The sequence below is a fragment of the Scyliorhinus torazame genome, chromosome 13 (genome assembly GCF_047496885.1).
Source record: "Scyliorhinus torazame isolate Kashiwa2021f chromosome 13, sScyTor2.1, whole genome shotgun sequence".
NCBI classification, from domain to species: domain Eukaryota; kingdom Metazoa; phylum Chordata; class Chondrichthyes; order Carcharhiniformes; family Scyliorhinidae; genus Scyliorhinus; species Scyliorhinus torazame.
Genome location: NC_092719.1, coordinates 151397575 through 151410402, shown reverse-complemented (window position 1 = coordinate 151410402; position 12828 = coordinate 151397575). Strand labels below are relative to the sequence as shown.

The 12828-nt window shown below is 43.0% G+C and overlaps 1 protein-coding gene across 1 annotated transcript in view; it reads right to left on the bottom strand.

The window, feature by feature from the left end:
- The window catches only part of tafa4b (TAFA chemokine like family member 4b), a 549050-nt gene extending 540965 nt beyond the window's left edge, over positions 1-8085 (bottom strand). Inside the window, exon 1 of the mRNA XM_072472294.1 lies at positions 7971-8085. The gene's annotated coding sequence lies outside the window, so the exon portion shown is untranslated. The remainder of the gene's footprint in view (positions 1-7970) is intronic.
- Positions 8086-12828: the final 4743 nt, after the last annotated feature.

The window sequence follows — 12828 nt, the reverse complement described above, 5'->3', positions numbered from 1 at the left end:
GAATTGCAAAAGCTCACACACTTTCTTTATCATGCATTATCAGTTACATTGTGCCTACACTGCATACATGGATATTTGTATTTAGTTTCATATATTTCGTGTACACTATGCATTAAAGATCAAGAGATTGTAGGACAATTTCTTGACAGTTTTTGGTAGAGGATCAGCTTACATCAAGCAGAGTGAGTTTGTTGGGTCTGTCTGGGTACTGAAAGTGGGAGAGATGAATAAATAAATAATTTTTATTACTGTCGCAAGTAGGCTTACATTAACACCTCAATGAGGTTACTGTAAAAATCCTCTAGTCGCCACACTCCAGCGCCTGTTCGGGTACACGGAGGGAGAATTCAGTATGTCCAATTCACCTAACAGCATGTCTTTCCGGATATGTGGAAGGAAACCAGAGCGCCCGGAGCAAACCCACGCAGACACAGAGAGAACATGCAGACTCTGTACAGACCCAAGCGGGAATCGAACCCAGGACCCTGGTGCTGTGAAGCAACAATGCTAACCACTGCGCTATTGTGCGTAATAGGTAGTGTTAATTTGAGTAGTGGGGAGCTAACAATTGGTCAGTAGAATTATGACCATTTCCAACCACATCAAATTGAATATATGTGCATTTCTGTTGATGAAAATCGGTTGTAACTCCATTCAAATGCATACAAACCTTATTCAGGTGTAGATAAAAGTTCTTTGATTTACAGCTTTCTGCATACAATTTGACAATTGAACTAGTTAGTTATTGTTACAGCTGAAGGATGAACTCAAAATGAGGATGCAGAAGAGGAAATCCTGGATTTTAGCAGCAGATGTTTCAGTACAGCTGCATCTAGTGGTAGACAGTCAAAGAACACTTCCACGCCCAATCAGGCTGACAATTTCTTCCTTGAATATAGGCCCAACCAATCCCCATCAATCACCACTCTCCTCCACCTGGTTTAACTTGTTTTCGCATTGAACAATCCTTCAGCTCTGCTTAGTTCCTCCAGATTGTAGCCACTTAAAATGGCCAACTCCCGATTCGAAATGGCGAACGGCAAAGGCTGATGGGAAAGTCAGCCAACAAGACAAAAACCAGTAGCTGCAGGTTGGCTGTGTATTTACCTCTGGAAAGGCCAGACAAGATCGATACCAGCAACCATCAGCATAACAAAACAACAGCCATCTGCATACTAATGAGCAATCCCCGGGAACAATAAGCAACATTTAGACACACAAAGCCAAACCAGACTCTTCGGCGCCAGCAGAAGCCGACACAAAAGGAGGTGAACAACCACCTCAAGACCGCCCATCGATCAGGGAACCGCTCCAGCATTGGAGAAAATCGAACCAAGTGATTGGGACAAAGTCCAATCACTTGGGACCAGGTACAGGGTCCGCCCCGAAAGGCGGGAATTAAGCCCCAAGTTAAAATCGCTCTCTTCCTCAGCTCTCTTCACTCTTCAGCAGCTGATCGAACCTGTAAGTCTTACTTCAATGCTCGCCACGCGATGGGCGCTGCTAGCTATCAATCTGTACCAACTTCGAATCCCACAGGCTCAGAACCTGAATGAAAGGCCATTTGTTTCCCTGACCTGGTGGGCCAGTTCCAAGTTAAGTATAGGCCTGTTAGTTGTAGAAGTAGCTTAAACGTAGAATTTGTGCATGAGTAGTGATTACTGTGTATAATAAATGTGCTTTGATTTAAATCTTACTAATCGGTGTATTGGATTATTGATCATTACTTGGACTTGAACCACGTGCGGTATCATAAAGATACCTGGCGACTCAAGAGCAAAGGTGATAAAACAGAGCAATTAAACTAAGGCAAAGTTAGCAACAAGATAAACCTCAAGATGGGTCCTAGCTCTGCTTGCCTTTGTGTGCACAGTAAGAAGTCTTACAACACCAGGTTAAAGTCCAACAGGTTTGTTTCAAACACTAGCTTTCGGAGCTCTGCTCCTTCCTCAGGTGAACCTGAGGAAGGAGCAGTGCTCCGAAAGCTAGTGTTTGAAACAAACCTGTTGGACTTTAACCTGGCGTTGTAAGACTTCTTACTGTGCTCATCCCAGTCCAATGCCGGCATCCCCACATCATGCCTTTGTGTGAGATACGTAGGACATTCTATGTTACAGTTCTGTTCAGGCTCCTCCTTCACCTCTTTAACTGGTGCATTGATGACCGTATTCGTGCCAATTCCTGCTTTCAGCCTGAATTGGAAAACGTAACTGACATCTCTTCAAATCTATCCTTCTCTCACCTTCACATAGTCCATATTAAAGTTTTCCCTTCCTTTCCTTGACATCTGTGCCTTCATTTCTGGTGGAAGGCTATCAATGAATATTCATGATAAGTTCATCGATTCCCACAGATACCTCAACGACACTTCACCACACCCTGTTTCCTGTAAGAAATCCATTCCATTCTCCCAGGTACCCCATCACCAATGAATCTTTTCGGACAATGCACCCTTCCATGCTTCCGATGTTATTTCTCGACCAACAATTTCCCTCATTGGGGTTGAAAGAATGCTTCACTATTTCATGCACTTCTGCTTTCACCTTTTCCCCTCCCACCCAGAACCATGATAGGACTCACCTTCGGCCCCACCAACTTCCATATTCAACAGATCATCATCTGCAATTTCCACCACCTCCAGCATAACACCTCCACCCAGCCTATCTTCCCCTCTCCTTCCCTTTCACAGCATTCAGATGGCACCCTGGTCTACTCTTTAGTCACCCACAACTTGTCCTTCCCCTCTGTTACATTTTCGTGCAAGCGCTGGAGATATCCGAACACTCTTTACATGAAACAGTGATTTACTGGAACTTTTTTCAATTTTAATATGCTGTATTCACTGCTCACAATGCTGTATGCTCTACATTATGGAGGACAGCTTTGTGGATTTCCATTCAGTCGGCAAGTATGACTTCCATTTTAATTCTACACCTTGCTTCCACTTTGACCTTTCTGTCCTTGGACTCCTGCAGAATTCCAAAGAAGCTGAATGCGATCTCAAAGCATGGCACCTCATCTTTGGCTGGGCACTTCACAACCTTCTGGACTCAACATTGAGTTTAATAATTGGAGAGCGAAACTTCTGCCTCAATTTTGTTACACTTTTCTTTGATGGTAGAGATTTTATTTCCACTTGTTCTCTCCTATTCCTTTTTTGCTTTCAGATGACATCTATTCAGGATCCTGACATTCAGGAGCCTCTTTTTTGTTTCTTCACTTATCCCATGGCCATTCCTATTGGCCATGCACCATGCAATCTCTTCTGCCTGCTACCTTACCGCCTACATTCCCTTTTGTTCTTTTTCTTACCCTCCCCCTTTCACTTCATCAACACCAACTACATTTACAACTTTCCTCAGTTCTGATTAAAGGTCACAGAATCAAATGCCTACTCTGTTTCTCTCTCCACAGATGCTGCCAGACCTGTTGAGCATTCCCAGTATGCTCTGTTTTTATTTCATAGAACACCAGGGCCTACTCTGTCTAAACCATTGCAGCAGTAGCTCCACGTCTTTATAAAGTGCTACCCAATTCCATTTCCTCTCTTTCTCATTATTCCCTCCTACTTTTTGGATTGTGGAGCATCACAAACACCATCAAATGAGTCTCTATCCAATCAGTCGCAGTTTGTCCCTCACTATATTTTGTTTATTAATTCATGAGATGTGGACGTCACTGGTTAGGCCAGCATTTATTGCCCATCCCTAATTGCTCTTGAGAAGGTGGTGACGAGCTGCCTTCTTGAACAGCTGCAGTACCTGTGGTGTAGGCACACCCACAGTGCTGTTAGGAGGGAGTTCTAGGATCTTCTGTCAGCGATAGTGAAGGAACGGTAATATATTTCCAAGGCAGGATGGTGAGTGACTTGGAAGAGAACTTCCAGGTGTTTCCCACCTGCCTGCTGCCTTCGTCCTTCCAGATGGTAGCATTTGTGGGTTTTGAGGTGCTGTCTAAGGAGTCTTGGTGAGTTCCTGCAAGTGCATTTTGTAGATGGTACACACCGCTGTCACTGTGTGTTGGTTGTGGAGGGAGTAAGTATTTGTCGTATGAGCAACGGTTGAGGACTCGGTCTGTATTCATTGGAATTTAGAAGGATGAGGGAGAATCTTATTGAAACTTACAGGATACTGCGAGGCCTGGATAGAGTGGACGTGGAGAGGATGTTTCCACTTGTAGGAAAAACTAGAACCAGAGGTCACAATCTCAGACTAAAGGGATGATCCTTCAAAACAGAGATGAGGAGGAATTTCTTGAGGAAAAGGGTGGTGAATCTGTGGAACTCTTTGCAGCAGAAAGCTGTGGAGGCCAAATCACTGATTGTCTTTAAGACAGAGATAGATAGATTTTTGATCAATAAGGGGATCAGGAGTTATGGGGAGAAGACAGGAGAATGGGGATGAGAAAAATATCAGCCATGATTGAATGGCGGAGCAGACTCAATTGGCCGATTGGCCTAATTCTGCTTCTATGTCTTGTGGTCATTTGGATGGGATGCCAAACAAGCAGGCTGTTTTGTCCTGGGTGGTGTCAAGCCATGATGTCAAGCGTATTCAAATGAATGCAACAAATTGAGCCAGCTCACATCTCCGCGGTTTCACGCTCATCGTTGAGCTTCCTCAATGCCTCCTGACACAATCCCATCAGAGTTCATCGAAGAAGGTCAGGCATGAGTAGAGGAGACAGCTGTTTGCTCAAAGTTGACTGTTAATTGTCTTTGCTGGTCTGATTGAGGGATTTAACCAGCTCACCGAGCAAACCAGACTGTTATTTGGTTCTTTCGTTTTCCCCTCTTCTGAATGCACTTATTCACGCTGAAGTGCTTCCACCATTACAGTCCAGCCTCTGGCATCTCAAGTGGCCATTCGTCATGTGAGAACTTGAATGGTGAGTTTTAGCATGCCATTTCACCATGAGGACAGTACAACCTATCTGGTAGTGCAACCACTTGATTTCTACATGCACAGTGTGGAGGGGTGACTGGCCAGCATGTTGCTTCATCGGCCAAAGACACAATAGCCAGTTGCCAGTGCCTTAAATACAAAGGTGGCTAATACCAGAAAATTTAGCACAGGTTGAATCAGGGACCCCCCTAAGCTGTCAGAGGCAATATGATGCTAAATGGTGCAACTACCACCTGAACTGTCCAGGGAGCTGGGCTGACCTTCCTGTGCTTTAAAAGCACGAGGAAATGCAGTTGATAGTTTAGTGGGGCCTTTCTTTAAAGATTGTATAAAAGATTATGAAACTCTATCAGTCATTGAGCGTACCACTAGTTGTGCAGGCAGGCTCAATTATAGTTGATGAATGTGTTTTCAAGTGATGAACGGTGAGAATCCACTGACCAGAGTTCAGCATTCCACTTGTCACCATGAAAGATCCATTGCAATTGTATTTCAAATGAAATTGTAAATCCATTCTGAAAAAAAAATCATTGATAACCTTGGTGCAAATACTCAACAGAAGTAACCTATGTAAATAGATTTTTGATGTTGCTGTACATGGTGAACCGGAGAAATTCTTAACCGCAGGTTCCAAACAAATGGGTTTTCAGAAAAATTGTGGATTTAAAGTGGTTGTGGCTTTTTCTGGAAATGTATATATTACAATTTAATTAAAAGCAGTTAAATAAGGTGCTGGAGAGATGCCTTCCCGTGTCAGCCATCTTCTACAAACTCAAAGTAGAAGACAGGATGAGGCAAAATGTGAAGTTTACATCATATGCAGGTCACATCTTACCTTCCATAAGATGACCAGCAACACAATTCCAGTTCGAGTATGAAAGGATATCATCACTAGGTTAGGAATTCATGAGAACATTTTTATTGCGAAGCAATATCCTGCCTCACCAACAGTTTAAGTTCACTGTCCTTTCCATCTTCTCACTCTGCACCAACTACGGTTTGTTCAAACCATGCATCATTCTCTCATCCCTTGTGCCAATTCATCCTTGACCCCTCCTTTCTCAATTCAAGCTTACATTCGCCTCACCGCACCATTCCCCCTTTGTCTCCGCCGGCATGACTCTACTACTCCCTCCTTTATTCAGATAGTACTCTTCTCCCTCCCACATTCAAAACTGACATCCTGCTTCATTCCAAACCACAGTCCTTCTTCTCACAGTTTCAAATGGAACATTCTCCCTTCCCCCTTCACTTATCCAAGGATTCTGCTGCTCTGGAAATGGAGACCTGCTTTGTGCTGTATGTGGGAACTCCTGAACTCTCAAGCATTCACAAGAATTCTTTTCCAGGAATTTGGTAGAATTCCAGTGCCTGGAGCAGCAGCATCCGGAACAAATTCAGAACAGCTCCAATTGTCATCACAAACATAGTGAAGCAGACACTGGCTTCAAAGTGTTATTCAAAACTGCTATGTATCAGAGAAAACATTCCTGTTGGCTATGCATCACCATGTGATATGTAGTGACGTCAGCAGAGTGTGTGGGTTTTAGGCAGATCACCATCTTGATTGTATGGGCATCACCCCTCATAAACCTCTCATCGTGTTTTACAAGAATCCAGATTGTGGGCTTGGATGTGGGCTTGGGTGGAAGTGGGGATATGGGAGAAGGGGGATATGGGGGAAGGGGGGATATGGGGGAAGGGGGGAAATGGGGGATATGGGGGAAGGGGATAGGGGGAAGGGGATATAGGGAAGGGGTATATGGGGGAAGGGGATATAGGGAAGGGGTATATTGGGGAAGGGGTATATGGGGGAAGGGGGATATGGGGAAGGGGGATAAGGGGAAAGGGGGGATATGAGGGAAGGGGGATTTGGGTGAAGGGGATATGGGGAAGGGGGATATGGGGGAAGGGGGGTTATGGAGGAAGTGGGGATATGGGGAAGGGGGAATGGGAATAATGCTAGCCTAAAGAAAAGGGGCAGGTGATGAAGGTGGCCAATTTAAAAACAGAGGGCAGAAGAGAAAAAGGGGAAAAATTGAAGCATGAACTGAGAGAAGGAGAGAAAGAGTCTCAGCAGGGATTGAGAGGTGGTGGAGGAAAAGAGAGTGAATTGGAAATGGATTGCTGGCATGAACTGAGGAGAGGCTTGAGAGAAGACGGGAGACAGAAGAATCGCCATGAACTTGGGGTCAGGTTACTGATGTGAACTTGAGGAGGGGTGAGGAGACAGAAAGATCAATTAAAGTATTAACTTGGAGGGTTAAGGGGAGAGGAGTGCGAACAGGAACTGACAGAGGGTGGAGAAGAGCATCCATGTGTTACTCTGACAAACATATAAATCATAAATGACTGATCAGCTTGAACAACTTTCCTAGAATTTACAGGGCAGAAGTAGGCCATTTGGCCCATTGAGTCTGCGCCAACCCTTGGAAAGAGCACCCCACACCTCCACCCTATCCCTGTAACCCAGTAACCCCACCTAACCTTTTTGGTCACTAAGGGGCAATTTAGCACGGCCAATCCACCTAACCTGCACATCTTTGGATTGTGGGAGGAAACCGGAGCACCCAGAGGAAACCCACGAAGACACTGAGTGTGCTGATACATATCTACAATTGAATACATTTTCTGCAGAAGAAATAAGTGAAATTTCTAACATTTTGAATCAGGTTTTTCCACTATTACAAGTAATGACTTGTATATGACATGTATACCTGTAGCTTATGTTGTGACAAGCCCATATCCTACTGCACTTTCAGTGTAACTATTTGTCATAGGCATATGCTCAAGCTATTTTTGTGTTGTCAAGTTTTTTGAGACTCTATCAGATTTTTAATGGTTGTTGATGAGCTTTTTCTTTTGATTTCCTCGGTTGGCACATTGTCCTTAAAGATGCATCACTGTAAAATATGTAGTTTGCTTGTCTGCCAACAGTTTTGGTAGTCAATCATCTGTCTAGGTAGCATAAAGATTTTTTTTAAATTGGCAAGCCAGTGATGCTTTTAAATGGCTGCTTAATATATTTGAAATAATATTTAAATGCAAAATTATCATGTATCTTACCTTGCTGATTATTATGTTCAGATAAAAATCTGTTTCAACACATTCTTCATGGGTTTAGATTCCCAGCTGATATAGACTAGAAGCATCCCTATGGACCTCTGATCAGCCTCTCTTCATTGGAAGCTGTCAAGGAAAACAGCAATATTTTAGACTTTCCTATTGACCTCAAGGAATGTTGGAATCAATAGGAGTATTCCTGAAATGTATTCAATGCATGTTTCAAATTGAAATTACAATAATATTGCAAACAGGAAAGGGCCACTTATTTCTGAAAGTTTGGCAATAGCAGGCCAGTCAATGGTGTCACATGACCTATCTTGTTGACTTTGGATTTATCTATTTATCTGTATGGATTGAGCAACGATGGAAAGGATGAGAGGAGGAGGAAATTTTGCACGCAATCAAGTTAATGGCATTTCCTGCCAACCAATGCTGAAGCGTATTTAACAGTGGGTCTGTGCAATAAATCCACAAAGCATTGACGTTGACAACCAAGGCCTAACATGTGACAACACAGGATTTAGCAAGTTTGTTTGCTTGCCTTTCAAACAAGTGTTGCTTTTCTGTGCAAAATAATTTTAGATTGAAAGACACAATACAAATAATGTCATTGTGTTCAGTTGTCCAGTGCATTTTCTTGCCTGGTGTATTGTCATTTACCATAGAAGCCCAAGAGTGCAGAAGGAGGCCATTCAGTCCATCGAGTCTGCACCGCCCCTCTGAAAGAGCACCCTAGCTGGGCCGTTGCCCCAAGCCCATGACCCCACCTATCTTGCATTTTGTTAGACATTAAGGGATAATTTAGTATGTCCAATCCACCTAACCTGCACATTTTTGAATTGTGGGAGGAAACCGGAACACCCGAAGGAAACCCACTCAGACACGGGGAGAACGTGCAAACTCCACACAGTGACCCAAGGTCAGATTTGAACCCGAGTCCCTGGCGCTGTGAGGCAGCAGTGCTAACCACTGTGCCATCATGCTGTCCTATGCTAACCTTTCCGTGCTGACCGTGCATGCATGCCCTATTATTTCTAAATTCTGTCAGGACCACTACATGAATGACAATAAATATTTCTAAGAACATATATGGAGAAAAAATATATAAACCTCCTGTCACCAATCATTCTTTCTTGCATGCCAGACACATTAAATTTGAGTCAGCAACTCTCATTTCACTGAATCCTTCCAATCGCTGTCTAAAATAAATATGTAAAATCAGTTTGTTTGTCACTCTGAACACGCCAAGGCCAAGTTTGTTTATATCGTAGCTCTCAAGTTTTTCAGGCTGGGCCCCAACTTGAACTTTCTTCAGTCAACATCTCACTAAATGATTTCACAGCTTCTCATACCCTCTAGCTAAGGATGTTTATTTCAACAGCACTTATGTTCAGAGATGCTTCTCTCCACGCAGTTCTCAAAGCAAACTGAAAAAGTGAGGGAAATTGTTTATTCTATAAATGGAAAACATTATAATATTTTCTCACTGATCTTGATATTCTATCTGTGCCTTCCATAATTTCCCTCTCCCTCTTTTGCTTTATTTGTCTAGGATCCTTATTTACGTGGGGACTACAAAACCGGGCAATTAGGGACAATTAAGGGAGACGGTGTAGTCGTGGTAATGTTACTGGACTGCTAACCCAAAGGCCCAGGCTAATGCTCTGGAGACATGGGCCTCAAATCCCATCACGGCAGCTGGTGGAATTTAAATTGCAGTTCAGCGAAAGCCAGCCTCAGTAATGGTGAGCATGGAGTTATCATCTCTTATTGCAAAATCCATCCACTTTGTTAATATCCTTTAGGGGAGGAAATCTGCCGTCCTTACCCGGTCTGGCCTACATGTGGCTTCAGACCTACAGCAATGTGGTCAACTCTTGACTGCCCTCGGAAATGGCCTACCAAGCCACTCAGTTCAAGGGGCAATGAGGGATGGGCAACAAATGCTGGCCCTGCCAGGGATGACCACAACCCATGAAATAAATATTCTTTTAAATCAAGCAATAAAAGGAAGGTGTGACGAGGGTACAAGAGGTGAGCACATGATGTTGTCTTATTTATTGAGAGGCGGGCTGTTGGAAGCACTTGTTTAAATAGGTTTATGAATTTTGCACGTCTTCATCATGATAGATTTTATTGTAGTTATAAAAGAAAAGTTTGGAATTGCATTGTGTTTTCCACAAACTCGGGATATTTCAAAGCATCTTACAGCGAATGAAATACTTTCTCTGCTGTAATATGGCAAACTTGAATTTGCATACAGTAGGGTCCCGTGAACAACACCATGATAATGACTAGGAAATCTGTTTCACTGATGTTGAGTTGAGTGATGAATATTGATCGGACAAGGGAGAACTCTCCTGCTATTCTTTGAAGTAGTGATATTTTCAGGTGTACAATGGAAGGGGTGAGCAAGGCACCTTATTCAAAGAATTTAGTTTGCTGGATTGTAATTGGACAGTAAGTTAAATTAGGAAGAAATTGTGTAATATGATTGATGAATAATGGAAATAAAAGAACAAAGGAGAAAAACGAATGCATAAACACTAATGGTGAAGAGGATCGACTGGTAATTTAGTGATCACGATATAGGTGACAGACTGAACACACAGACAGATTAAATAAATTTTATTATAAAAATACACTTCCACTTGTTAAACCATTAGTGAATCCGATTCAATGATGCTTGGAGTTCTGCCAGTTCAACAGTGGTCCCACTCCAGCTTACAGGGGAATGAATCAATACCTGAGTAAATGTTCCCTTTAACCAAAAATCCCAATTAACAATATGTCCATTATAAGAATGTGAGGAGACTACAATTGTTAGCACTTTCAAATGATCAATTTTAATTAAGTTGCTCTAACATTCACAGCTGAGAAAATCAGAAGTTCATAAGATATAGGAGCAGAATTAGGCCATTCAGCCCATCGAGTCTGCTCTGCCGTTCGATCATGGCTGATATGTTCCTCATCTGCTACCTACAATGTTACAGACCAAGAGCTGGATTGCGAAATCAGCCAGAGCGTCTCCTCCCTAGAACACATGACCTAGGAGTGGGAGTAAGCAATTTAGCCTCCCGAGCCGAACACCCATGACTGACCCCATCCTGTCCTCCACTCCACCGTCCTGCCCGTTCTCCATAACCCTTCAACCAATTACCAATTAAAAAGCTGTCTAACACCCCCTTAAATCACTGTCGCAGCATCCACCACACTCTGGGGTATCATAACCCTTTGGGAGAAGTAGTTTCTCCTCAAATCTGTTTTAAACTTGCTACCTCTTATTCTAAGATTATGTTTTAGTTGCCCCACAAGAGGAAGCATCAGCTCCACGCCTACCTTACCCATACCTTTTAGCATCTTGTATACCTCAATTAGATCTTCCCTCATTCTTCCAAACTCTAGAGAATATAGGCCTAAACTGTTCAATTTCTCCTCATACGACAAACCCTTTAACTCTGGGATCAATGTAGTGAACCTCCTCTGAACTGCCTCCAATGCAACTACATCTTTCCTCAAATAAGAGAGCCAAAACTGTGCACAATACTCCAGGGGTCTTACCAATGCCTTGTATCGTTGCACAACACTTCCTTTCCTTTATACTCAATTCCTTTTGCTATAAATGCCAACATTCCATTTGCTTTCCCTATTATCTGCTGCTCCCACATGCTCGTTTACTGTGACTCATGCACGAGGACACCCAGATCCCTCTGCATCGGAGCACCCCGAAGTCTCTCCCCATTCAGATAATTAGTTGCCTTTCTATTTTTTCAACCAAAATGCATGACCTCACACTTATCCACGTTAAACTCCAGCTGCCACATTTTGGCCCACTCTCCTAACCTACCTATAACCAATTGTAAGGTTCTTATTTCCTCATTGCAACTTACTGTCCTACCTATTTTTGTGTCATCTGCAAATTTGGCGATAAATCGTTCTATCCCTGTATCCAAGTCGTTAATATAGATTGTAAATAGCTGGGGCCCAAGGACCGAACCCTGTGGCAACCCACTGGTTACATTTTGCCATCCAGAAAAAGACCCATTTATCCCGACTCTCCGACTCCTGGCCGTCAGCCAGTCTTCTATCTAAACTAATAAATTACTCCTAATCCCATGCAATCTCACCTTGTGAATTAACCTTCTGTTCGGCACCTTATCAAATGCCTTCCAGAAGTCCAGATATTCTACATCTACAGGATCTCCAGTATCCACTTTGCTTTTTATATCTTCGAAGAACTCAAGCAAATTAGTCAAACATGATTTGCCCTTTATAAAAACATGCTAACTCTGTTGGATAGCGTGTTGGCTTCCCAAATGTCCTGATATGACGTCCTTGATAATTGATTCTAACAATTTTCCAACAACAGATGTTAAACTAACTCGTCTATAATTTCCCACATTCTACCTCCCACAAGACATAAGAACTAGGAGCAGGAGTAGGCCATCTGGCCCCTCGAGCCTGCTCCACCATTCAATGAGATCATGGCTGATCTTTTGTGGACTCAGCTCCACTTTCCGGCCCGAACACCATAACCCTTAATCCCTTTATTCTTCAAAAAAACTATCTATCTTTATCTTAAAAACATTTAATGAAGGAGCCTCTACTGCTTCACTGGGCAAGGAATTCCATAGATTCACAACCCTTTGGGTGAAGACGTTCCTCCTAAACTCAGTCCTAAATCTACTTCCCCTTATTTTGAGGCTATGCCCCCTAGTTTAGCTTTCACCCGCCAGTGGAAACAACCTGCCCGCATCTATCCTATCTATTACCTTCATAATCTTATATGTTTCTATAAGATCCCCCCTCATCCTTCTAAATTCCAATGAGTACAGTCCCAGTCTACTCAACCTCTCCT